Here is a 25,971-nt window from a genome sequence, read left to right as displayed (position 1 = left end):
CTCTCCCGTTGCACAGGGCAGGCAACAACCTCAATTCAAATAAAATTGTGTCACATGCTTCATAAACAACAGGTGCAGACTAACAGTGAAATGCTTACATACGGGCCCTTCCCAACAATGCAGAGGAATAATAGAAAAGTAATAACACGTTTTAATAAATACACATTGAGTAACGATAACTTGGCTATACACAGGGTAACAGTACCAAGTCGATGTGCAGGGGTACGAAGTTATTTAGGTAGATAATGTTTGTACATATAAATACTGTAGGAATAAGTGACAGATAATAAACAGTAGCAGCAGCATTATGTGATGAGTCAAAAAAGTTAGTGCAAAAAGGGTCAATGAAGATAGTCCGGGTAACTATTTAACTAACTATTTAACAGTCTTATGGCTTGGCAGTAGATGCTGTTCGGGGTCTTGTTGGTTCCAGACTTAGTGCATTAGACACTACAGAGGGTAGTGCGTACGACCCAGTACATCACTGGGGCCGAACTCCCGGCCACCCAGGACCTATATACTACTGTAAGTGGTATCAGAGGAAGGCCCAAAAAATTGTCAGACCAGTCACCCAAGTCATAGACTGTTGTCTCTGCTACCTCACGGCAAGCGGTACCGGAGCGCCAAGTCTAGGTCCAAGTACCCCCTGTATATAGCCTTGTTATTGTGTTACTTTTTATAATGTTTTTTACTTCAGTTTATTTAGTATATATTTTCTTAACTCTATTTCTTAAACTGCATTGTTTGTTAAGGGCTTGTAAGTAAGCATTTCACGTAAAAGGTTACACCTGTTGTATTCGGCGCATGAGACAAATAAAATTTGATTTGAGATGTATATTGTCCTTGTTCAGCCTCGACTCTGAGAAACATAGTATGTTTCGCCAGTGTGTCCGCACATCGGCCTCTCTTTACGCCACCATTTTCTTTTTGAGTCTGGGGATTAGGGCCTGGTCCGGGGTGAGTAGTATGTCCTGCGCCTCCGACTTGTTGAAGATGCAATGTTCATCCATTTCGAGCCTGTTTCATTCAGACTAACACAAACTCAGAATTTACTTTGCAGTCAGTAACAGTAACTTACCAGGGCATTGCTCTGCACTTCCACAAGACTACCATGAATCAGAAAACAAGCCCTACATTTAGCCTGGGCCAACTCTCCTCCTGGAGAGCCACTGGATATGCATGCTTTTGCTGTAGTCTGGCCCTTTAGAACACACCTGATTCTGCTAATTAATGTCCCGATGAGCAGCTGCTTGGAATTAAGTATATTAGAGAAGGGCTGGAGCAAAAGCCTGCACACCCTGTAGCTTTGCAAAAGGGTTGGTCACCCCTGGTCCAGTGGAATGTCTTTAGAATGACACCATGTGAAAGTAAACCTGATATAGCAGGGCTTGAGGTTTAGCTCAAAATGATTTCTCCTGAAACAGACTTCTTCTCCTATCAGGTAACACATGACAGACGTGCAGAATATAGCCTCTTCTGTTGAGTCACGGTATGGAGGAATAGATAATGAATGTTTATGGCCTGATTATTGATTGGCATGAATCTTAGTGTTGCATAGCTCAGTCATTCCTAAGAGAAAGAGAGGGGGAAAGTTTAACTTCTTGCGGATTAGTGGGACGCTAGCCATTTCGAAAACTTCCGGTAAAATTGCAGAGCGCCAAATTCAAATTAAATGACTATAAATATTAAACTTTCATGAAATCACAAGTGCAATACATCAAAATAAAGCTTAACTTGTTGTTAATCCAGCTGCCGTGTCAGATTTCAAAAAGGCTTTACGGCGAAAGCAAACCATGAGATTATCTGAGGACAGCGCCTAGCACACAAATGCATAACAAATCATATTCAACCAGGGAGTTGCGACACCAAAGTCAGAAATAGCGATATAATATATGCCTTACCTTTGAAGATCTTTTTCTGTTGGCACTCCAAAAGGTTCCAGTTACATTACAAATGGACCTTTTGTTCGATAAAGTCTCAGTTTAGCTGGCGCGCTTCAGTCAATAATCCACTCGGTTTCCCTCCTTCAAAATGCAAACAAAATGAATCCCAAACGTTACCAATAAACTTATCCAAACAAGTCAATCAAGATTTATAATCAAACAATAGGTACCCTAATACGCAAATAAACGATAAAATTTAAGACGGAGAATCGTTATCGTCTTTACCGGAGAAAAATACCAAAGAACATGCTCTCATTCACGCGCTTGGAAACACTTACAGCCAAAATGGGAGCCACCTAGAAAAACTACAATTTCTGGCTCATTTTTCCCAAAAAACAGCCTGAAACTCTTTCTAAAGACTGTTGACATCTAGTGGAAGCCCTAGGAACTGCACGATTTCGCCCTATTATAAAAGTGCCAGCCATTGAAATCAGTGGTAGGATGACATTTATTTGGGGGGGATGGTTTGGCCTCGGGGTTTCGCCTGCCATTTCAGTTCTGTTATACTCACATATATTATTTTAACCTCTCTAGGGTAGGTGGGACGAAATCGTCCCACCTACAATTACAATAATACTGAATGAACACTGTTTAATTTTAACTTAATACACAAATAAAAATCTATTTAGTCTCAAATAAATAATGAAACATGTTCAATTTGGTTTAAATAATGCAAAAACAGTGTTGGAGAAGAAAGTAAAAGTGCAATATGCGCCATGTAAAAAAGCTAATGTTTAAGTTCCTTGCTCAGAACATGAGAACATGTGAAAGCTGGTGGTTCCTTTTAACAAGAGTCTTCAATATTCCCAGTTAAGAAGTTTTAGGTTGTAGTTATTATATGAATTTTGATGCTTTGACTATTTCTCTCTATACCACTTGTATTTCATGTACCTTTGACTATTGGATGTTCTTATAGGCACTTTAGTATTGCCAGCCTAAGAGCTGCTGGCAAATGCAGTAAAGTGCTGTTTGAATGAATGCTTATGAGTCTGCTGCTGCCTACCACTGCTCAGTCAGACTGCTCTATCAAATATCAAATCATAGACTTAATTATAATATAATAAACAAACAGAAATACGAGCCTTTGGTCATTAATATGCTCAAATCCAAAAACAAAATGTTTATTCTTTCAGTGAAATACGGAACCGTTCCGGATTTTATCGAACGGGTGGCAACCCTAAGTCTAAATATTGCTGTTACATTGCTCAACCTTCAATGTTATGTCATAATTATGTAAAATTCTGGCAAATTAATTACGGTCTTTGTTAGGAAGAAATGGTCTTCACACAGTTTGCAACGAGCCAGGTGGGCCAAACTGCTGCATATACACTGACTCTGCTTGCACTGAACACGGCTCTTTTTGTGACACTTGGTGGTTCCAAACTTCTAACATTTAAGAATGACGGAGGCCACTGTGTTCTTGGGGACCTTCAATGCTGCAGAAATGTTGTGATACCTTTCCCCAGATTTGTGCCTCGACACAAGCCCGTCTCAGAGCTCTATGGACAATTCCTTCGACCTCATGACTTGGTTTTTGCTCTGTCATGCACTGTCAACTGTTTGACCTTCATATAGACAAGTGTGTGCTAGAGATGAAACGGTATGAAAATGTCATATCCCAATTATAGTGACCAGTATTATCGCATTTATCAGTGTTATCGCGGTATTGTTAAAATGTGCCGGAAATGTTCAAAAAGTACTGATACACACACTGAAATAATTTCGCAAAGTTTTATATTGAAAACCAACAAACAACAAATAAAATTAGCAGCACTATGCACTTTTTGTGTGCATAAACATAAAAATAATAACATTAAAGATGGCACCATGTGGCCATGAGAGGTAAAAGTTTCCCTAATGCAGGTTTTAATGAACACAACCTTAAGTAAGTAAATCAAATGTGCATATAAAAGCAACACAAGTAAAGCAATGTGCATGTAAGAACAATACAACCATATGTAAACAAATCCAATGTGCAGGTGTTGACATTAAAATAACAACACAAAATATGTAAACAAATCCAATGAACAGCCCTGATTGTATGTCTGTTCTCTCCTTCATAAAGAAATAAGGTGCTGCTGGTCTAACATCCTGTATGTATGCATCTTTGTTCACTTGAGATTGAAATATAAAAATGTCAGCATATTTACTTTGTCCAGTTTAAGTAGTGATCTGCAAGGAGAGACAATGTGCCCGCTGCCACTGAACACTCTCTCTGATGGCACGCTGGTTGCTGGGATGCACAAAAGCTTCCTGGCAACCCTGGCAAGGTGAGGCAGCTCTGTTGCGTGGCCTCTCCACCACACCAGTGGATCCTCTTCTGCTGGAATGGTTGGGGCCCCTCCACCACACCAGTGGATCCTCTTCTGCTGGAATGGGTGGGGTCCCTCCACCACACCAGTGGATCCTCTTCTGCTGGAATGGGTGGGGTCCCTCCACCACACCAGTGGATCCTCTTCTGCTGGAATGGGTGGGGTCCCTCCACCACACCAGTGGATCCTCTTCTGCTGGAATGGGTGGGGCCCCTCCACCACACCAGTGGATCCTCTTTTGCTGGAATGGGTGGGGCCCCTCCACCACACCAGTGGATCCTCTTCTGCTGGAATGGGTGGGGCCCCTCCACCCCACCAGTGGATCCTCTTCTGCTGGAATGGATGGCAAAGAAAGGTAGACCTTGATCTCTTCTTTCACTCTGTCTTCTGAGGTGGTCGGAATCTGACCCTCTTCACCTCTCTGCTGCCTTGTTGAGGTAATCTTTCTCAGCAACCCAGCCAGGACTTTCCCTTCCGATGCCGCTGTGGGGGTGATGGTGGTGGAGGTGCTGCTGGTGCTTTGTGGTTCTACCTGACTTGTGCAGCTGCCAGCTTCAAGGCCTCCTGGACACAGCTGGCAGTGTCAACTTTTGCAGCCCCAGGCTCATCTAAAAAGCTCCTTTTGAAGCGGGGGTCAATGAAACAAGCCATGCGCATGACTCTCTTTCCCATCTCTGTGTATCTGTTGATAAGGTCTTCTCTCATTACCCTTTTCATCTCCTTGGTCAGGGATGGCTCCGGGTGATGTGGTCCAGTCAGGCTTGATGGCTGACAGTGTCACTCGTGTCTCTGAGGCAAGTGCATCCGTAAACGTGCTCAGAGGTTCAAGGAGCTGGCACAGTTGCTCAATGACACTTATGTTGGCATCCTTGGGCATCAGATGCCATGTTCCTCTTTCTCCAGCCAGTGTTGCACAGACTGGCTGCTGTTGGCTGAGGAAACACTCAAGCATCTTGTGTGTAGATCCCCATCGGGTCACCACATCATGGATCAGAGCCTTCTGTGGCATGTTGAGGGCAGCTTGCTTTTCTCTCAGTTCTCTCCTTCTCTTCCAGCTCTGCGAGAAGCCTTGGACCAGATGACGGCAGGCCTTGACTGCTGTGTCAACTCCCTGAATTTTCAGAGCCTTTGAGATGGCCAGGTTCAAATTATGGCCAAAACACCCAAGCCACAGATCTGGGAACTCTTTAAAAGCCTTGATCTTGTTTGTGGTTATACACACCAGGTCTGTCTTGTTGATCCCCCACTCTTCCAGCATATTCTCAAAAAACTCTGATGTTGTGATCTTCTGGGAAGAACTGTGTTTCCAGGCAGTTTGATTCCAGTTGCCAGTCTGGGGTGAGGTAATGGTTAGTGAAGCTAATGTAGGGTTGACCACCCCCGCTGGTCCAGAGGTCAGTAGTTGCAGCAAACCATGTGCCTTGAGCCAAACTTTTTCCAACATCAGCTTTAACCTGGTTGTACAGGTTTGGGATTTCAGTCTTGTAAAAGAATGTTCATGATGGCACTTTGTAGTGAGGCACGGCAACCTTCAACAGCCTCAGAAAGCCAGGCCTCTCAACAATTTGAAATGGCATCATGTGCTTTGCAATGTAATATGAAAGGGCTGCAGTGAGGTCTTGAGCATTTTTTGATGTGGGTGCATAAACAGCCTGCCTTTTAAATGCTTGCTCGAGTGTCTGTCAAAACTGTAGATGAGGAGGGACCGGTAGCATCACTGGGTTTGCCTGCTGCACGCCCACTCTGTAAACAAGGGAATAGCAAATGTATATTATTATTCACACACACACAATCTTCTGTGTTGCATTTGAGTACATGCAATGGCCCCATGCACAATTGACATAAATACAGGAGTCTTGTGCAGGAGTCTATAGTGTTTCTCCTGTTGGAACACTTTTACAACCAAGTCGACTGCCGGATTTTAAATGAACAAAATATGTTGGTTGGGTAACTAAACTACATAATGTGTTATTGTGTGCAATGGGCGAATAGTATGCAGACACACGATGTAACGAGTGCGCTGAGAGTCGGGAAGCCAGTACAGGGAGTGAGTGTTTTAATAAATAAACAAAACAATAAACACGAAACACAAACAACGCACCGACATGAAAGAGTCAACACCTGAGGAAGATGGAGTCCAGGTGAGTGTCATGAGGCCATGGTGCGCTTGACGATGGTGACAGGTGTGCGGGATAATCAGCAGCCTGATGACCTAGAGGCCGGAGAGGGAGTATACGTGACACACGACGCATACAGCAGCAGAACAACGTGTAGTGTTTTTACAAGAGTAGGTAACACTGAAAGCTTCAGTTTACATTATTGACAAGCTATTAGCAAGTTAGACAGACAAACATGACATTTTCCCCCATTCCGAAGTCCCCACATCATGCATTGAGCTAAAAGTTAACTTACCTTGCATTCGCTATAAAGTAGTGGGTGGTGGTCACGAAGATGACTCAAGATTTTTTATTTATTTTTTGATGTTCTGCAGTGACCATCTTTGATTAAGTTTCCCTCAGCACTCTTGTAAAACCAAAAATACGACCACACTTCAGATTTGATCCTCTTAGAAGGCAAAACAAATCTTCAGAGCGCTGTCACTGCCTTCCACCATGTTTTCACACAAAACAAAATCCACGTTGCATGCTGTGCCTGCGTCAGACTGTTGCTAACTTTGGTTGATTCTGGACAGTATTTACCGAGAGTTTTTCAAACCACGGTAATCAAACATGGTTTTAATGATAATTAAAATTTGAAATGGTAATACTAACCGTGTGGAATTTTATTGTGAAACCGGTAACTGTGTCATCCCTAGTGTGTGCCTTTCCAAATCATGTCCAAATTGAATTTACCACAGGTGGACTCCCATCAATCTGTAGAAACATCTCAAGGATGATCAATGGAAACAGGATGCACCTGAGCTCAATTTTGAGTCTCATAGCAAAGGGTCTGAATACATATGTAAATAAGCTATGTATTTGTATTAAATTTGCAAAAAATGGTAACGTTTTTTTCCGCATTGTTATTATGAGATATTGTGTGTAGATTGCTGAGGCATTTCTTTTATGTAATCCATTTTAGAATAAGGCTGGAATGTGGAAAAAGTCAAGGGGTCTGTAATACTTTCCGAAGGCACTGTATGCATGTGTGTATGTTGCACGGGGCAGGAAGTCCGGTGTCCAGTTGTCCAGATGGGATAGGGCGGTGCGCTGGTGATTGCATCATCTGTGGACCTATTGGGGTGGTATGCAAAATGAAGTGGTCTAGGGTGTCGAGTAAGGTGGAGGTAAACACTCCAGCCACCTGGTCTGCACGTGCTCTGAGGATGCGGCTAGCGATGGGCCAGCAACCTTGTGAGGGTTAACATGCTTAAATGTCTTACTCACGTCGGCCACAGAGAACGAGAGCCCACAGTCCTCGGGAGCGGCCCACATCGGTGGCACTATGTTCTCCTCATCATCTGTGGACCTATTATGGTGGTATGCAAAATGAAGTGGTCTAGGGTGTCGAGTAAGGTGGAGGTAAACACTCCAGCCACCTGGTCTGCACGTGCTCTGAGGATGCGGCTAGCGATGGGCCAGCAACCTTGTGAGGGTTAACATGCTTAAATGTCTTACTCACGTCGGCCACAGAGAACGAGAGCCCACAGTCCTCGGGAGCGGCCCACATCGGTGGCACTATGTTCTCCTCAAAGCGGGCAATGAAGGCGTTTAGCTTGTCCTGGAGCAAGACATCGATGTCCGCAACATGGCTGGTTTTTCCTTTGTAGTCCGTGATTGTCTATAGACCCTGCCACACACGTCTCGTGTCTGAGCCGTTGAATTGCGTCTCCACTTCGTCTCTGTACTGACGTTTTGCCTGTTTCATTGCATAAAGGAGGGCATAACTACACTGTTTGTATTCTACCATGTTCCCAGTCACCTTGCCGTGGTTAAATGTGGTGCTTCGCGCTTTCAGTTTTACGCGAATGCTGCCATCTATCCACAGTTTTTGGTTTGGGTAGGTTTTAATAGTCACAGTGGTAACAACATCCCCTATACACTTCCTGATGAACTCAGTCACCGTGTCAGTGTATGCATCAATGTTATTCTCAGAGGCAACCCGGAACATATCCCAGTCCGCATAATCAAAACATTCTTGAAGCATGGATTCTGATTGGTCAGACCAGCGTTGAATAGACCTTTGCACGGGTACTTCCTGTTTGAGTTTCTTTCTATAGAAAGGGAGGAGCAGAATGGAGTCGTGATCTGATTTGCTGAAGGGAGGGTGGGGGAAGGCCTAGTAGCCATCCCGGAAGGGAGAGTATACATGGCTAAGACTATAATCGAAGATAATTCTCTTGAGAGGTAATACAGTCTGCATTTGATTGGTGAACCAAAGGACTTGTACGTTTTCCCAATCAGACCATGAGTAGTTAATCATGAAACATACACCTCCGCCTTTCTTCTTCCCAGAGTGTTCTTTATTCCTGTCTGTGCGATGTACTGAGAACCCAGCTGGCTGTATGGACGGGGACAGTATATACAGAGAGAGCCAATGATTCCGTGAAACAGTATATGTTACAGTCCCCAGTCCCTAGAATTCATGTTTTGAACATGTTCTTCTTGGCCGTGGGCATTCTGCAGTGTCGGCCAGAGGGAAGCCTCTCGAACTGAGGGTGTAGAGGGTTCGCCAACGACAGCCAGTACCTTCCTTTTGGTTGCCTTGTGGAACAGACTGCTCAACTGTGCCTGAGGTCGACCAATTACTTTGCTGGCTGTGCTTACTATGCTGGTTAGTTTGCTTTTGCTCCTCACTCTCTAATCACCATACCAGACTGTCATATTAAATGTGAGGATACTCTCCACCAGACGGCTTTACACCCTCTCTAGAACATCCTGGCTGACCCTGAACCCCTTCAATTTCCTGATTAAAAAGAGGTACTGGCTTCCTTTAAAAACATTTAAAAAAAAAAGACATTCTGCATTCTTTGTAAAGCTCAGCTTGTCATCAATTTGTGGCCCTAGGTATTTAAAAACAACAAATTATTTCCACTGGTTGGTCCTTCAGGTAGAGTTGTTGGGACATTGGCAGGTTGTTGCCATTGATGATCAGCTCATTTGTCTTGTCCACACTGACGTGGAGGCCACTTGACCAGCACCATTCTTGAAGTTTGCTGGCCTGTTTAAAATAGCTGTCCCCATCTGACGTAGCATCTTTAAAAAAAAGCCATGTCATCCGTGTACTTGAAAAGGCACAAATTGTTTCCTTGGATCTTCATCTTGTTAGTGTAGATAGAAAACAACTATGGTGAAAGGACACACCCCTGTGTTTAGGGTCAGTTCATCAGAGGGCCCCATTCATGAGAACCCTGTGTGGGTGGGTGGGCGAGCAGTCAGTTAAGTCCTTGATCCCATCTGCGAGGCCTCCATTGACATTCAGATCCAGTAGCCGATTGAGCAGTGTGTGTGTATTTGCATTGCATTAAAATTCAATAATAAAAATGTGTGCATATGATTTTGCATGTTGAAGGTGACTAACCACCGTGTTCACCAAGGTCAGGGTAGTATCCTCAGACCTCCCTGTGCCTTATAGTCAAACCGTGCATATCCCTTGCACACTGACTACATCAAGCTTGTGACTACAAACTCGTTGGATGCATTTGAAGTTTGCTTTGATTGTGTTTTGGATTATGTTTTGCCCAACAGTATCTGAATAGTAACTGAAGTACTGCATGTCCAAGTACTTATGACTTCTTGAAATGGGGGGACTAGATACAGAAAGTGTTTTCATTTAGAAACTTGTATGGAAATACCCTCAAATAAAAGCTGACATTTTGTACTGTCACCTAATCAAACATTCTATCTCAAATCTAGAATGGTGGAGCATAGAGCCAAATAAAAAATAAATAGCTTCACTGTCCAAATACTAACTCAGCAAAAAAAAAAGTCCTCTCACTGTCAACTGCATTTATTTTCAGCAAACTTAACATGTGTAAATATTTGTATGAACATAACAAGATTTAACAACTGAGACATAAACTGAACAAGTTATAGACATGTGACTAACAGAAATGGAATAATGTGTCCCTGAACAAAGGGGGGGGGTCAAAATCAAAAGTAACAGTCAGTATCTTGTGTGGCCACCAGCTGCATTAAGTACTGCAGTGCATCACCTCCTCATGGATTGCACCAGATTTGCCAGTTCTTGCTGTGAGATGTTACCCCTCTCTTCCACCAAGGCACCTGCAAGTTCCCGGACATTTCTGGGGGAATTGCCCTAGCCCTCACCCTCCGATCCAACAGGTCCCAGATGTGCTCAATGGGCTCTTCGCTGGCCATGGCAGAACATTGACATTCCTTTCTTGCAGGAAATCACACACAGAACGAGCAGTATGGCTGGTGGCATTGTCATGCTGGAGGGTCATGTCAGGATGAGCCTGCAGGAAGGGTACTACATGAGGGAGGAGGATGTCTTCCCTGTAACGCACAGCGTTGAGATTCTCTGCAATGACAACAAGCTCAGTCCGATGATGCTGTGACACACTGCCCCAGACCATGACGGACCCTCCACCTACAAATCGATCCCTCTCCAGAGTACTGTCCTCGGTGTAACGCTCATTCCTTCGATGCTAAATGCAAAAAGTGGTCTTCACTGACAAGTTACGGTTTTGTCTCGGGGTGGTGAGACAAAACCGCAACTTGTCAGTGAAGACCACTTTTTGCCAGTCCTGTCTGGTCCAGCAATGGTGGGTTTGTGCCCATAGGCGACGTTGTTGCCGGCGATGTCTGGTGAGGACCTGCCTTACAACAGGCCTACAAGCCCTCAGTCCAGCCTCTCTCAGCCTATTGCGGACAGTCTGAGCACTGATGGAGGGATTGTGAGTTCCTGGTGTGACTCGGGCAGTTGTTGTTGCCATTTTGTACCTGTCCTGCAGGTGTGATGTTCGGATGTACCGATCCTGTGCAGGTGTTGTTACACGTGGTCTGCCACTGTGAGGACGATTAGCTGTCCGTCCTGTCTCCCTGTAGCGCTGTCTTAGGCGTCTCACAGTGCGGATATTGCAATTTATTGCCCTGGCCACATCTGCAGTCCTCATTCCTCCTTGCAGCATGCCTAAGGCACGTTCACAAAGATGAGCAGGGTCCCTGGACATCTTTCTTTTGGTGTTTTTCAGAGTCAGTAGAAAGGCCTCTTTAGTGTCCTAAGTTTTCATAACCGTGACCTTAATTGCCTACCTTCTGTAAGCTGTTAGTGTCCTAACGACCGTTCCACAGGTGCATGTTCATTAATTGTTTATGGTTCATTAAACAAGCATGGGAAACAGTGTTTAAACCCTTTACAATGAAGATCTGTGAAGTTTTTCACCACCCTGAACCCTAACCCCTAAGAACACTGCTACTTCCCCCTCTCTGTCTCTGACACTTCCAACCAGTGGTATAATTCTCTTCTCCATGTTGTGTCCACTTGTAACCCCCCCCCCCCCCCGGAAGTAAGAGGAATGAACACTAAGAAATGTAGTCAAAACTCCCTCTAGCCTTATTAAGTGGCCAGCCTACTACAGTGTGCAGCAGGTACCTATGCTCTGGGCAGCGGCATTCGCGTCAATGACTGGGAAACCATCCCTACCGGGTTCAGTTCCCTAGCAACTTACCTCAACAACGGTCCCATGGAAACATCAGCCTCACCTGCAACAGGTGTGTGAAGGGGAGGGGTTAAGCCTGTTCTGATTTAAATCATTTTGGCGTTGCAGTTCTCACATACATCTCATTAATATCTGCTGTGTGTGTGTGCCCAGTTCGTCATGGTTCCGCTAGAGTAGTTACCTGGAGTCTAACAGATGAGTGTGCTGTCTCTCTGATCTATGCTGTCCATCTGAAGGAACAGGGATCAGTCTCCTTTGAACCAGTACACTGACCATAACCTCTTCTTTGACTTCTTTCTGGAGATGGACCAGACTGCTTATAAGAAGTGGCTCAAGATTACCAGTCACGGGGAGTGGGCCACACACACTACACTGTAAGAGAAACATACTTGTTTGATAGGTTAGGCATCCTCTGTGAGGTTACAGCACCATCTAGTGTCCAGTCTTGGGATGCTCTTAGTTCGTAGATGTGCATTCCATTCAGTGGGCATTCCATACAGGCCTCTACTACAAAATACATGTGGTAAAACACAAGTTGGATCATTTGTGCATTGATTAATAAGTTGATCAGTTGTGTATGTGTGTGTGTGTGTGTGTGTGTGTGTGTGTGTGGGTGTGTGTGTGTGTGTGTGTGTGTGTGTGTGTGTGTGTTCCAGGTAAATCTGAAGTCTGTCACTAAAATCTTGTACTGGACGACCGCAGGGGTCCTGGGAGCTAAAGTAATGAAACCTGTTCTGCTGAAGAACGTCCACATCGAGGGTAGGACCTATGTTTGTGTGTCTTTATTGTAGTTGATAATGCCAGTTTCCCTCTGTACTGTACTGTAATATTTTATCTCTCTCTAGGAGTGGTGTATGCGTCAGTGTTTCCCTTGTAAACCAGGGACGTTCAGTCAAACCCCAGGCTCCTCCACATGTCAGCCCTGCCCCAGAGACACCCACTCTGGCCACGGAGCCAGCTCCTGTACCCCCTGCAACACCACCACACACTATGCTCGTAGGTACACACGCATTTAAGCATGCAGACAAGTCTAGGTACACACACCCATACACAGTCTGTTTTTAGAAGTCCTGCGTTAGAACAGGAGTGTGAACTGTTTTAAACGTATTCTCCCTCTCACACACATTCTCTCCCCCCTCTTTCCTTCTCTCTTCCAGCGACAGGTGTGTGCAAAACGAGACCACCATGATCCAAGAAGGATTATTTTCAGATCCACACCTCCTGTGACCTCGAGGGCAAGGTCAGAAGACCAACTCACCCTCCCAATACCACATCCATTATTGCTAGATTGCAAGTGCCCATGCAGGGGTTAGCCATTCTAGCTCCTGTATCCCTATAATTTAGTGTCTGTGTCATCCATGCTCTCTGTATGATTACAGTTTCCTCATCCTCCATGTTGTTTCTGTGTGTGTGTGTGTGTGTGTGTGGTTTGACACAGGTGATCTACAGGTGGGTGGAGCCTCAGATCTGTCTGGTCAGTGAGGCTGGGGGTGAAACACTGCCCCCTTCGGGTGACCGTGAGACATGCCCCCCTGCAACCCAGGTTTCTATAACAACACAGCTACCTGCTCTCCCTGCCCCCCTGGGACATTCGCTGATGGGGTCAAAGGAAACAAAATAGCCCATTCTCCCTTGTCCTCTTTCTGTTTTCCCAATGGGTGCTGGTTTTTATTTAGGTTTGATTTCTAAAATGTTGATCTCTTTCTCTCCCTCTCATCTCCCCATTCTCTCTCTCTCTCCCAGTGTGTGAGTTGTGTCTGGCAGGTACTGAGCCTGCTGTAGGTTATCAGTTTAAGTGGTGGAATGTTGTACCAGCCAACATGAAGACGTCCTGCATCAACGTGAGAAGCTCCAAGTGTCACGGCATTAATGGTGGGTTGGTGCAGCTGCTCTCTCTGAGGTCTAGAGGGCACTGTTGCTCTTTACTGTTGTTGACATGTTCCTCTTAGGCTATGGGGTAAGAGGAACAACCCTCCTGGAAAGCTGCTGGGTATGCAGGCTTTTACCGCAGGATAAGAATAAAGAGAGAGTATCTCTCCAGATGGAGGGTTGGGTACCCCTGCCTTCAGCAAAATGCATAGGTGGGCCATGAGACACATTTGAGTTAGTCAGGGAAGACCCTGTTGTGTGTGTGTGTGTGTGTGTGTGTGTTCTGATATGTATGCATCTCCCTCAGGTTGGGAGGTAGCGGGGGATCATATCTGCAGTGGAGCACGGGGCTCTGATAATGACTACCTCATCCTCAACCTCCACGTACCTGGCTTCAAGTGAGTAATAACCTCAGTCTGTCTGTCACTGTCTCTCGCTCTCTTCCCCTCTCCTTCTTGCGCTCTCTTCATTTGTGTGTGTTGTCCATCCTCAGGCCTCAGTAACAAGTGGTGTAGGGACAGTATTTGGCCATATCATCTTTGAGTTTGAGATGGTGTGTTCAGCTGACTGCGAGCTGTACTTTATGATGGTGAGAACAACACAAGATAAAGAAAAACCCACACTCACTGCAAACTACACAGTAGCATATACACAAGTGTGTGGGTATTTCTATTCCTTTAATATGACTTTTGTAATTGGCTCCTGGAAAATAGTTGGACATGTGTAAACTACTTTTGAATGTGTAAAGGAAATTACATCACTGTGTGTAGGATATAAACAGGAAGTCGTGGGAGGGCAGTAAGGTCAGACAGTCGTACACATACATTGTGACCAAGAACACCTCTGTATCATACACATGGGCCTTCCAGAGGACCAACCAAGCCTCTGAGGTAAGTATACAGACACACAATGCAGTAACACAGATACACAAAGCAGTAACACAGACACACAATTGTATACTAATAGAGCACTTTCTCTCTCTCTCCTCCTGGTGCGTCAGAATGTGAACGGCATGGTGCATATCTACTCCATCTCAGTAAGTAACACAGTAGACGGTGTGTCGTCAGAGTGTCAGGCCTGTGCCCTCCTCTCCCAACCCTCCGGCTCGCTGTGTGTCCCCTGCCCTCCAGGACACTACATACACACACACACACCAGCCAGTGCACAGAGTGCCCCCCAACACACACCTCACCTCACACAGCACCCAGAGGCCTGCAAACCCTGTGGACCATCCACCAAGATTAACAAGGTGTGTGTGTGTGTGTGTGTGTGGACGTGTTTAACTATTCTTGCGGTGACCAGAAGTCCCCACAAGAATAGTAAACAAACAAAAAATGGGCCAACTGGGGACATTTTGTTGGTCCCCACGATGCTATTTCTAGGGGGTTTAGGGTTAAGGTTTGAATTAGTGTTAGGGTTAGAATTACGTTTAGGGTTAGGAGCTAGGATTAGTTTTAGGTTTAGGAGCTAGGGTTAGGGTTAAGGTTAGGTTTTTGGATTAGGGTAAGGGTTAGGTTTAGGGTTAGGGAAAATAGGATTTTGAATGGGACTGAATTGTGTCCCCTCACAAGGTTAGCTGTACAAGACTGTGTGTGTGTGTGTGTGTGAGGGTGGGTGGGTGGGTCGAGCTTGGTAAATAAAAGTGTGTGTCCATTGTTTCTTCCACAAGATGCATAGTGCACAACTGAATGTTTGTGTTTTTCCTACTCTGATAACAAAGTGCCTGAGAGTTTTGAACGGACCCAGTTTTACCTCTAAAGGAACTAAGTACTACCACCTCTGCAACATCAGCCTCTGTGGAGAGGTACGCAGGCGCACGCGCACACACACACATTGATGAACAATATTTTCAACCTACAATTACATTGTGATCCTGAATTGAGCTTCAATTTCTCAGGATAGGAGGGCTGTGTGTACAGATAATGTGACTGACCTCCAGCGCCGACTCTCAGAGAGAGACAGGGGAATCAGCCAATGTGGTGGAGAGTTTCATCTGTCAATCAACCATCATCCCCTCCAGTGGGCGGGGCTTCCGCACAGCACCTTCCTCCCAGTCCATCAGCTTAGCAGACACGTTCTTGGGTGAGTACACAGAACCCCACACACTTTCCTTGTAACCTGATGCCAATCTTTGGCACAGGTATAGAATAGGTGTTTTATTGATTTAATGGACAGGGTTGGGGAGTAACGGATTACATGAAAACTGATCCGTTACGTTACCAGCAAAGCATTTGTAATCTGATTACAGATACTTTTGAAAAACTTGCTGATTACTTCTTAGATTACTTTTCAATTCAGAAAGGATTTTTGCGAGACATTTTTTGCGGACACCTTTCTGTTTTCTCAATGACATTCAAATCAGCATTGAAAAAAATGCGCAAGTTTAAGTTTGTTCTGTCTGTGTGAGTCTGACCACAAGTGAGAGAGCACTGATGACACAGCAAATGCGTTGATGGATTGCTTTTGTAAACTACAGTTCAAGCTATATCTTCCAATGGTGTGACTGCTGTCGGCATCCAAAGATTGTCCAACTTGAATAACCGCTTGGCGGTAAGGATGACAGCAGTGGTGTAGCCTACGGGCAATACGATATCCCTTATTATTGACATCTACATAGCTCATTGGTGTGAATCACATTGCTACTCTCTCATTTACCTATTTGCACCTTACGGATTGTGGTTGTTGTGGATGGCTTTTCACAAATGTATATATTTATTATAATTTTTTTATTTTTTATTTAACCTTTTATTAAAGTAGGCAAGTCAGTTAAGAACAAATTCTTATTTACAATGACGGCCTACACCGGCCAAACCCGGATGACACTGGGCCAATTGTGCACCACTCTATGGGACTCCCAATCACGGCCGGTTGTGATACAGCTTGGATTCAAACCAGGGTGTCTGTAGTGACGCCTCTTGCACTGAGAGGTGCACCACTCGGGAGCTGCGCCACTCGGGAGCCCTAACCCAATAATGGTTGAATTGAAGACGTTTAAGCTGCCTATATATCATTATTTTTGCGACCAGCGGACAGCCGGTGAAAAATGCCCTCTTGCAACAGCTGCATGGTGCGGATCCCAGCCTATGGAATACAGGTGTGAGGGAGTTCCTACATTCTAAACTCCTCCACGATTTTATGCTCCAAACTGTCCAAAACTAGTTTAATTTAAGAAGACCACGAGTGGAGCTTTTATTGCTCAATCTAATTATTGCTGGAAAAGGCCTAACAGACACATGCTCAAACTCATGCACTTTTGATAGTCTTAAAAGGGGCAATCTGACGCATTAAGAAGGAAAGAAATTCCACAAATGAACTTTTAACAAGGCACACCTGTTAATTAAAATGCATTCCAGGTGACTACCTCATGAAGCTGGTTGAGAGAATACCAAGAGTGTGCAAAGCTGTCATCAAGGCAAAGGGTGGCAATTTGAAGAATCTCAAATATATTTTGATTTGTTTAACACATTTTTGGTTACTACATGATTCCTCATGTGTTATTTCATAGTTTTGATATGTTCACTATTATTCTACAATGTAGAAAATAGTGAAAATAAAGACAAACCCTTGAATGAGTAGTTGTTCTAAAACTTTCGACCGGTAGTCTATATCCATTGATTCTTGAAGAATATAACTTCTAAATGCCTAATGAGCTTAGTTGAACTGTCACACTTGAGAACCCAAAATATAAAGTTGTTTTTCTCCAATGTTTGTAAACATTGTAAATGTACACAAACACTGTGTAGCCTAAAAATATGGTTAAAACAATACTTTTTATTTCATGGATGGTCAGTCCTTGCATTCATTACTCTGCCTATTAATCTGAGCATGATCAGCTTTTTACCAAAACAGAGGCAGGGTAAGGCTTTGTTATTGTTTCAACTGTAGATTTACCCTTTAAATGGCTGCAAATTATTGAGATATCAAAGTGTCACCAACAAAAACGTAAACAATAGGCCTATAGCAAATGCAGCATATAGCATACATTTTTCACATGAAATAGCACTTTGCGTTAGTGCTCAAAGAATGCCATTACATGAGAGCAGCATAAACAACAACAGAGTAGGCTAATAAGTCCTTGGCTTGGGTGCTATGCTTAGGTAAAACTATTTGGCTAATATATATCTCCATAATTCCAAGTTCTATTCTGGAAGATCAAATGAATTGGAATGACTCAATCTGACAGATTTTGCATTTTAATGTAAAGATATAATTATCTGCAGTAGAAATCAATGGGTTAGAAGAAGCCTACATAACCAACCCATAAAGTAAAATGCATCAATTTATGGCCAGCTATGTAAACTCTAACCATGATTTATCCTGCAATATATGTCGTTCAATTGGTAATATGCATTTTTGTCTTCTAATGCCCCTTAAGGGGAAAGTAATCTAAAAGTATCTGAAGAAATTAGATTACATTAGGTTACTTATTACTTTGACGTCGGAAGTTTACATACACTTAGGTTGGAGTCATTAAAACCAGTTTTTCAACCACTCCACGCATTTTTTGTTAACCAACTATAGTTTTGGCAAGTCGGTTAGGACATCTGCTTTGTGCATGACACAAGTAATTTTTCCAACAATTGTTTACAAACAGATTATTTCACTTATATTTCACTGTATCACAATTCCAGTGGGTCAGAAGTTTACATACACTAAGTTGACTGTACCTTTAAACAGCTTGGAAAATTTTAACTTCTGACCCACTGGGAATGTGATGAAAGAAATAAAAGCTGAAATAAATCATTCTCTCTACTATTATTCTGACATTTCACATTCTTAAAATAAAGTGGTGATCCTAGCTGACTTAAGACAGGGAATATTTACTAGCATTAAATGCCAAGAATTGTGAAAAACTGAGTTGAAATGTATTTGGCTAAGGTGTATGTAAACTTCCGACTTCAGCTTTATCATGTGTATGTTCCTGCTCTCTCCACAGGACACGCTGTATGTGTGGAATGAACCAAAGCTGTTAAAAGGAGGGGTGTCCGTCCCAGAGAACAAGACCTGGCCGTGTAATAGCATGGACTTCTTGGTAAAGATGGGGGTGGCGGTAGGAGCATTCCATTTTAGAAAGGTAGCTAGTAACTGTAATGGATTACATTTAGAGAGTAACCTTCCCAACCCTGTTGATGGATGGATGTGTGTAGGAGCAACAGTGGCCTTGACTCTGGATGAAGGCAAGACCAGACCTGTTCCATAAGACCACCAACAAAGTCCGAAATGCAAACTTCTACCGGTAGGTTTATGTTCTCTACATCCTAAAACACATTCTAAAACATAACTTCTTCTGTGTATACTGTTATTGGGGCCCAACTAATAGTTTTTAGTAGCTCTTACAGTAGTACCCTGCTGTATTTTCACCATATGTTGTGTTTCTATTGATTAGTTCTCTGGGGCAACCTTGTCATGTGAAGCAGGTCGTACTGTGGTGGTGACACTTCGCTGTAACTCGGATAGGAGTTCACAAGGAGAACTCACAGTACTTACAGTACTTACTGTCTGTCTGGCTCCTTCCCGCTCCTCTTCCCCCTCTCTCTTTCTCTCTCTTTTCCTCTTTCTGTCTTTCTCAGAAACTGCAGCCTCAATGGAGTTTTCTACTAAAAGGAGCGACTTGAAAGAAGTCCAAGCTCGACATGAACTGCAAGCTGAATTCACAGAAAATCTGAATCCTCTTATGACTGTCAAATTAGTATGAAGTAGTTTGTTTTTACTCCCAGGCAGCTAGTTATCTAACTCTGTGTGATGAGGCTGCAGGCTGGGGGAATGAGGGAAGCTGAAGACAAACATGGATTTAGCATTCAGATTTGATTAGATTAAATCTCATTGAGACTGTCCTTATAAAGTAATGGTTACATACATAACAGTTACGGTATGTTTCTCTGTTGTAGTCAGTGTCCGGCAGGGACATGTGACGGCTGTACCTCGAGGGCGTGTCCACAGTGTACCGCCACGGACTACCACCAGATAGAGGCAGCCTGCAAGGGGTGTGCATGTGTTATACTTACCATTCTCTATGTTCAGTTATAAACCGGGTGGTTCGTGCCCTGAATGCTGATTGGCTGAAAGCCGTGGTATATCAGACCATATACAACGCGTATGACCAAAAACGTATTATTACTGGTCTAATTAGGTTGGTAAACAGTTTATAATAGCAATAAGGCACCTCAGGAGTTTGTGGTATATGGCCAAGATGGGGGTGGCGATAGGAGTATTCACCGCCACACTGCTCTTCTCCATCACTTGCTACTTCTGGAAGAAGAACAAGAGGTAGGAACTGATTCAGTCCTTCACTCCATTCATTAATTCATACTTCAGGAAGAACAAGTACTGTAGGTTGACTTTTCTAAGTCTCCCCGTCTCTGATAGGCTGGAGTATAAGTACTCTAAGCTGGTGATGTCGTCCAATAAGGAGTGTGAACTGCCGATGTTTGGACAGCTGTGCTGTGATGGAGGGAGAGGTGGAGGATGAGGTAGTCTACTCCAAAAAAACCATTCCTGTTAGGAAAATCTAAGCCATCACATCTACGGTAAGAATCAAAAACTATGCAGAAATCAAAGTAATATACCTACGTGTGTGAATAAATTTGCGAGAGCAGAATCTATTTCTCTCTTGGTAATACTAGATCATGGACTAATGTGTATGTGTCTGTTTCATCCACAGGGAAACAGAGAAAGGTATGAAACTGAACAGTTGAACTACTCACAGTCAAACGGATTGGTGTGGGGGTGAAGAAAGAGGAAAGAGAACAAAGAGAGAGGGAGAGAGACCAACCCCTCAGAGACTTTTTCAACAGATCACCCCTGTTGAGTGTTTGAAACCTTAACACATACATACCACAGGAGGTTGGTGGCACGTTAATTGGGGAGGAGGGGCTCATGGTAAAGGTTGGAGTGGAATGAGTAGAATGGCATCAAATGCATCACACATGGTTTCCATGTGTTTGATGTCATTCCATTCGCTCCGTTCCGGCCATTACTATGAGCTGTCCTCCCATCAGCAGCCTCCTGTGATACATACACACATGCAGAGTACACACACACCCTGAGAGAACATGCACGCGCACCAACACAAACACATGTGAAAGAGCATTACACCCTTCTTTCATTATCTCTGGATTGTTGGTATATGGCTGGCATGATTTAAGAGGGTGTGTATGGTGTGGTGTAATTTAAGAGGGTGTGTATGGTGTGGTATATTGGTGGTATAATTTAAGAGGATGTGTATGGTGTGGTATATTGGTGGTGTAATTTAAGAGGGTGTGTGTGGTGTAATTTACGAGGGTGTGTATGGTGTGGTATATTGGTGGTGTAATTTAAGAGGGTGTGTATGGTGTGGTATATGAGTCGTGTAGAGTCTAAATGAGGGATGTTTTTGTGTTGTTTTCCGTCACTCTGTTATCAGGTTGCTTTGGTGGCCATGATGTTTTTATTCAGGTGTTTTGCCATCTGAGACCAACTTCACACCAACCCTTAAACTCTTTCTTAATAATCTGGATATGAGGAATGAAAGTGTTCCACGTGCCCTCTGAAAATCTTGGTGGGATTTTCTTTCTGTCCAATCCTTTGAGATCAGTAGAAGTGCACACATAGCCCTAGATACCTTGCCGACTTACACATACACACCCTAGTACAGTCTCATCTCAGTCTGACCAGCACCGTCCGTGAGCCGTGACACATTTGATCTGTCTGGTTTGTTTTAGGGGGGCTGCATAGGCTTTGGGTTACCATAGTGATGTTGAAGAGGGAGTGTCCCTCACCCTCTCCTAGTTCAGTCAGGCGTGGCGATGTTACATTATGCATACGATGATACAATTCTGACCTTCTTTCTGTTATTTCAAGTTAAATAAACTGTTTGAGTACACTTTGAATCTGTCCCTTCACTTCTAATGAATGTCCTGCACACACAAGAAACAGCAAACAACACAGGTGTATCATTTGTTATTGTTTATTATGATGTCATCATGTCTTCATTATTGCACGCATCATGAGCTCTATTGCTTTGTGATTGGCCAGTCCAAAGAGGTCAGGGTTCACCTTGACTCCAGATTGTGGAGTAGGGTGAAATTGTCCCTAACCACTGATCTAGGGTCAGATACGTTGTCATCCTCTAATGGTTACAGATATAATTGAGGATCTGATCCTAGATCTGTGCTTATAGGAGCAACTTCTACCTCGACTCCAGAATGTTCTGGCCTGTTCCTTTAACATCTGGGGTACACTGGTTAATTCCAGTTTAGAATACGCTGTGAAAGCGAACACATAATTTGTTAACATTATTAAAGACCCCTTCGGACACACTTGGTACCATTAGAATTGACACTGATAATGGTAAAACACTGACTTAACATCACTGTTCTGTTGTACTGATCTACATTGCTAGTGAATGACCAGTCACTTTCATAGCCTATTATCATATGTACACATTACAATGCCTGTCATCTGTTGGTCAAGCTAAGTAGTAGTCTTTCAAAGGGAGTAGTTATATGCCTCCTCATATCTGTACTATTTTTACAGGATGAAACTGCTTTAAGTTGAACACAGCTCACACAAACAGCTCACACAAACAATCTGGCTGCAACACCAACTCCTCTCCCTCTCCATCTATCCCTTTTCCATCTCCTCAAGGCTCCTGTTGTGACAGCCCCATATCCTTGGCTTGTATATGAGTCCGGCTCTGTTTCCGTGTGCTTGGCCTGTTGGAGTGGGCTCACAGAACCCTTCTTGGCATGATGTGTTGCAGTGGGCTCAGGATCCTTACAGAGCCTGTCTTAAGCTATCTTGGCTCAGACAAGTGCACCAGCAAAGTTTCACAAATGAGAGAAGGGATACTGGCGTGGGTGACAGAGAAAGATGGGGAGACAAAGGCTGGGAGTGAGATGGAGAGGTGGAATGTGGAGAGAAGGGTTGGTTGAGAGAGGGCGTTTTCCACCAAGTCCCATTATTAGAGAGCCGGTGTAGTAAGATTGAATCCTACTACACCGGCTCTGATGCTCGTCGGATGTGGCAGGGCTTGAAAACTATTATGGACTACAAAGGGAAACCCAGACGTGAGCTGCCCAGTGACGCGAGCCTACCAGACGAGCTAAATGCCTTTTACGCTCGTTTCGAGGCAAGCAACACTGAAGCATGCACGAGCGCACCAGTGTTCTGGATGACTGTGTGATAAAGCTCTCGGTAGCCGATGTGAGCAAGACCTTTAAATAGGTCAACATTCACAAAGCCGCGGGGCTAGATGGATTACCAGGACGTGTACTCAAAGCATGCGCTTACCAACTGGCAAGTGTCTTCACTGACATTTTCAACCTCTCCCTGACTGAGTCTGTAATACCTACATGTTTCAAGACCACCATAGTCCCTGCGCAATCTCAATCGCACTCCACACTGCCCTTTCCCACTTGGACAAAAGGAACACCTATGTGAGAATGCTGTTCATTGACTATTTCTCAGCGTTCAACACCTTAGCTCATCAATAAGCTACAGTGAGGGAAAAAAGTATTTGATCCCCTGCTGATTTTGTACGTTTGCCCACTGACAAAGAAATGATCAGTCTATAATTTTAATGGTAGGTTCATTTGAACAGTGAGAGACAGAATAACAACAAAAAAATCCAGAAAAACGCATGTCAAAAATGTTACTGATTTGCATTTTAATGAGGGAAATAAGTATTTGACCCCTCTGCAAAACATGACTTCGTACTTGGTGCCAAAACCCTTGTTGGCAATCACAGAGGTCAGATGTTTTTTGTAGTTGACCACCAGGTTTGCACACATCTCAGGAGGGATTCTGTCCCACTCCTCTTTGCAGATCTTCTCCAAGTCATTAAGGTTTCGAGGCTGATGTTTGGCAACTCGAACCTTCAGCTCCCTCCACAGATTTTCTATGGGATTAAAGTCTGCAGACTGGCTAGGTCACTCCAGGACCTAAATGTGCTTCTTGTTGAGCCACTCCTTTGTTGCCTTGGCCGTGTGTTTTGGGTCATTGTCATGCTGGAATACCCATCCACGACCCATTTTCAATGGCCTGGCTGAGGGAAGGAGGTTCTCACCCAAGATTTGACAGTACATGGCCCCGTCTATCGTCCCTTTGATGCGGTGAAGTTGTCCTGTCCCCTTAGCAGAAAATCACCCCCAAATCATAATGTTTCCACCACCATGTTTGACAGTGGGGATGGTGTTCTTGGGGTCATAGGCAGCATTCCTCCACCTCCAAACACTGCGAGTTGAGTTGATGCCAAAGAGCTCCATTTTGGTCTCATCTGACCACAACACTTTCACCCAGTTGTCCTCTGAATCATTCAGATGTTCATTGGCAAACTTCAGACTGGCATGTATATGTGCTTTCTTGAGCAGGGGGACCTTGCGGGCGCTGCAGGATTTCAGTCCTTCACGGCGTAGTGTGTTACCAATTGTTTTCTTGGTGACTATGGTCCCAGCTGCCTTGAGATCATTGACAAGATCCTCCCGTGTAGTTCTGGGCTGATTCCTCACCGCTCTCATGATCATTTCAATTCCACGAGGTGAGATCTTGCATGGAGCCCCAGGTCGAGGGAGATTGACAGTTCTTTTGTGTTTCTTCCATTTGCGAATAATCGCACCAACTGTTGTCACCTTCTCACCAAGCTGCTTGGCGATGGTCTTGTAGCCCATTCCAGCCTTGTGTAGGTCTACAATCTTGTCCCTGACATCCTTGGAGAGCTCTTTGGTCTTGGCCATGGTGGAGAGTTTGGAATCTGATTGATTGATTGCTTCTGTGGACAGGTGTCTTTTATACAGGTAACAAGCTGAGATTAGGAGCACTCCCTTTAAGAGTGTGCTCCTAATCTCAGCTCGTTACCTGTATAAAAGACACCTAGGAGCCAGAAATCTTTCTGATTGAGAGGGGGTCAAATATTTATTTCCCTCATTAAAATGCAAATCAATTTATAACATTTTTGACATGTGTTTTTCTGGATTTTTTTTGTTATTCTGTCTCTCACTGTTCAAATAAACCTACCATTAAAATTATAGACTGATAATTTCTTTGTCAGTGGGCAAATGTACAAAATCAGCAGGGGATCAAATACTCTTTTCCCTCACTGTAAGGACCCTGGGACTAAACATCTCCCTCTGCAACTGGATCCTGGACTTCCTGACAGGCCGCCCCCAGGTGGTAAGGGTAGGCAACACACGTCTGCCACGCTGATCCTCGGGTGTGTACTTAATCTCCTCCTGTACTCCCTGTTCACCCACGACTGCGTGGCCAAACACGACTCCAACACCATCATTAAGTTTGCTGACGACACCAGAGTGGTAGGCCTGATCACTGACAACGATGAGACAGTCTATAGGAAGGAGGTCAGAGACCTGGCAGTGTGGTGCCAGGACAACAACCTCTCCCTCAATGTGAGCAAGACAAAGGAGCTGATGGAAAAAGTGGGCTGAACAGGCTCCCATTAACATCAACGGGGCTGTAGTGGAGCAGGTCGTGAGTTTCAAGTTCCTTGGTGTCCACATCACCAACGATCTATCATGGTCCAATCACACCAAGACAGTCGTGAAGAGGGCACGACAAAACCTTTTCCCCCTCAGGAGATTGAAAAGATTTGGCATGTGTCCCTAGATCCTCAAAGTTCTACAGCTGCACCATCAAGAGCATCCTGACCGGTTGCATCACTGCCTGGTATGGCAACTGCTTGTCATCTGACCGTAAGGCGCTACAGAGGGTAGTGCGTATGGCCCAGTACATCACTGGGGCCAAGCTTCCTGCAATCCTGGACCTATATAATAGGCGGTGTCAGAGGAAAGCCCATAAAATTGTCAGAGACTCCAGTCACCCAAGTCACACTGTTTTCTCTGCTACCGCACGGCAAGCGGTACCGGAGCACCAAGTCTACCCCCTGTATAGAGCCTCATTATTGTTATGTTATTGTGTTTTTATTATTTTTTACTTTAGTTTATTTGGTAAATATTTTCTTAACTCTTCTTGAACTGCACTGTTGGTTAAGGGCTTGTGAGTAAGCATTTCACGGTAAGGTCTACTGTGCACTTGTTGTATTCAGCGCATGTGACAAATAAAGTTTGATTTGAACTTGTGTGAATCAACATCCCCCACCTCTGTTCTTCATGCTTGACTCCCCCATCCCACTCTATCAGAACAAAAGGAACTGTGAAAGTGGATGTTGCAGTGGTTTGCCATAGCGATGTGCAATGCGGGGAGGGAATAGGAGGGTCTAGTATCTGGTGGG

General features: G+C 44.2%; 1 pseudogene; it reads left to right on the top strand.

Moving 5' to 3' along the window:
• Nucleotides 1–12,601: 12,601 nt before the first annotated feature.
• On the top strand, nt 12,602–21,616 carry LOC115197764 (UPF0577 protein KIAA1324-like; annotated as a pseudogene).
• The last annotated feature ends 4,355 nt before the right edge of the window (nt 21,617–25,971 follow it).

This window comes from Salmo trutta, chromosome 7 (assembly GCF_901001165.1).
Source record: "Salmo trutta chromosome 7, fSalTru1.1, whole genome shotgun sequence".
Taxonomy (NCBI): Eukaryota; Metazoa; Chordata; class Actinopteri; order Salmoniformes; family Salmonidae; genus Salmo; species Salmo trutta.
The sequence above is the reverse complement of the archived record's forward strand: the minus strand, read 5'-3'. Positions and strand labels throughout refer to the sequence as shown.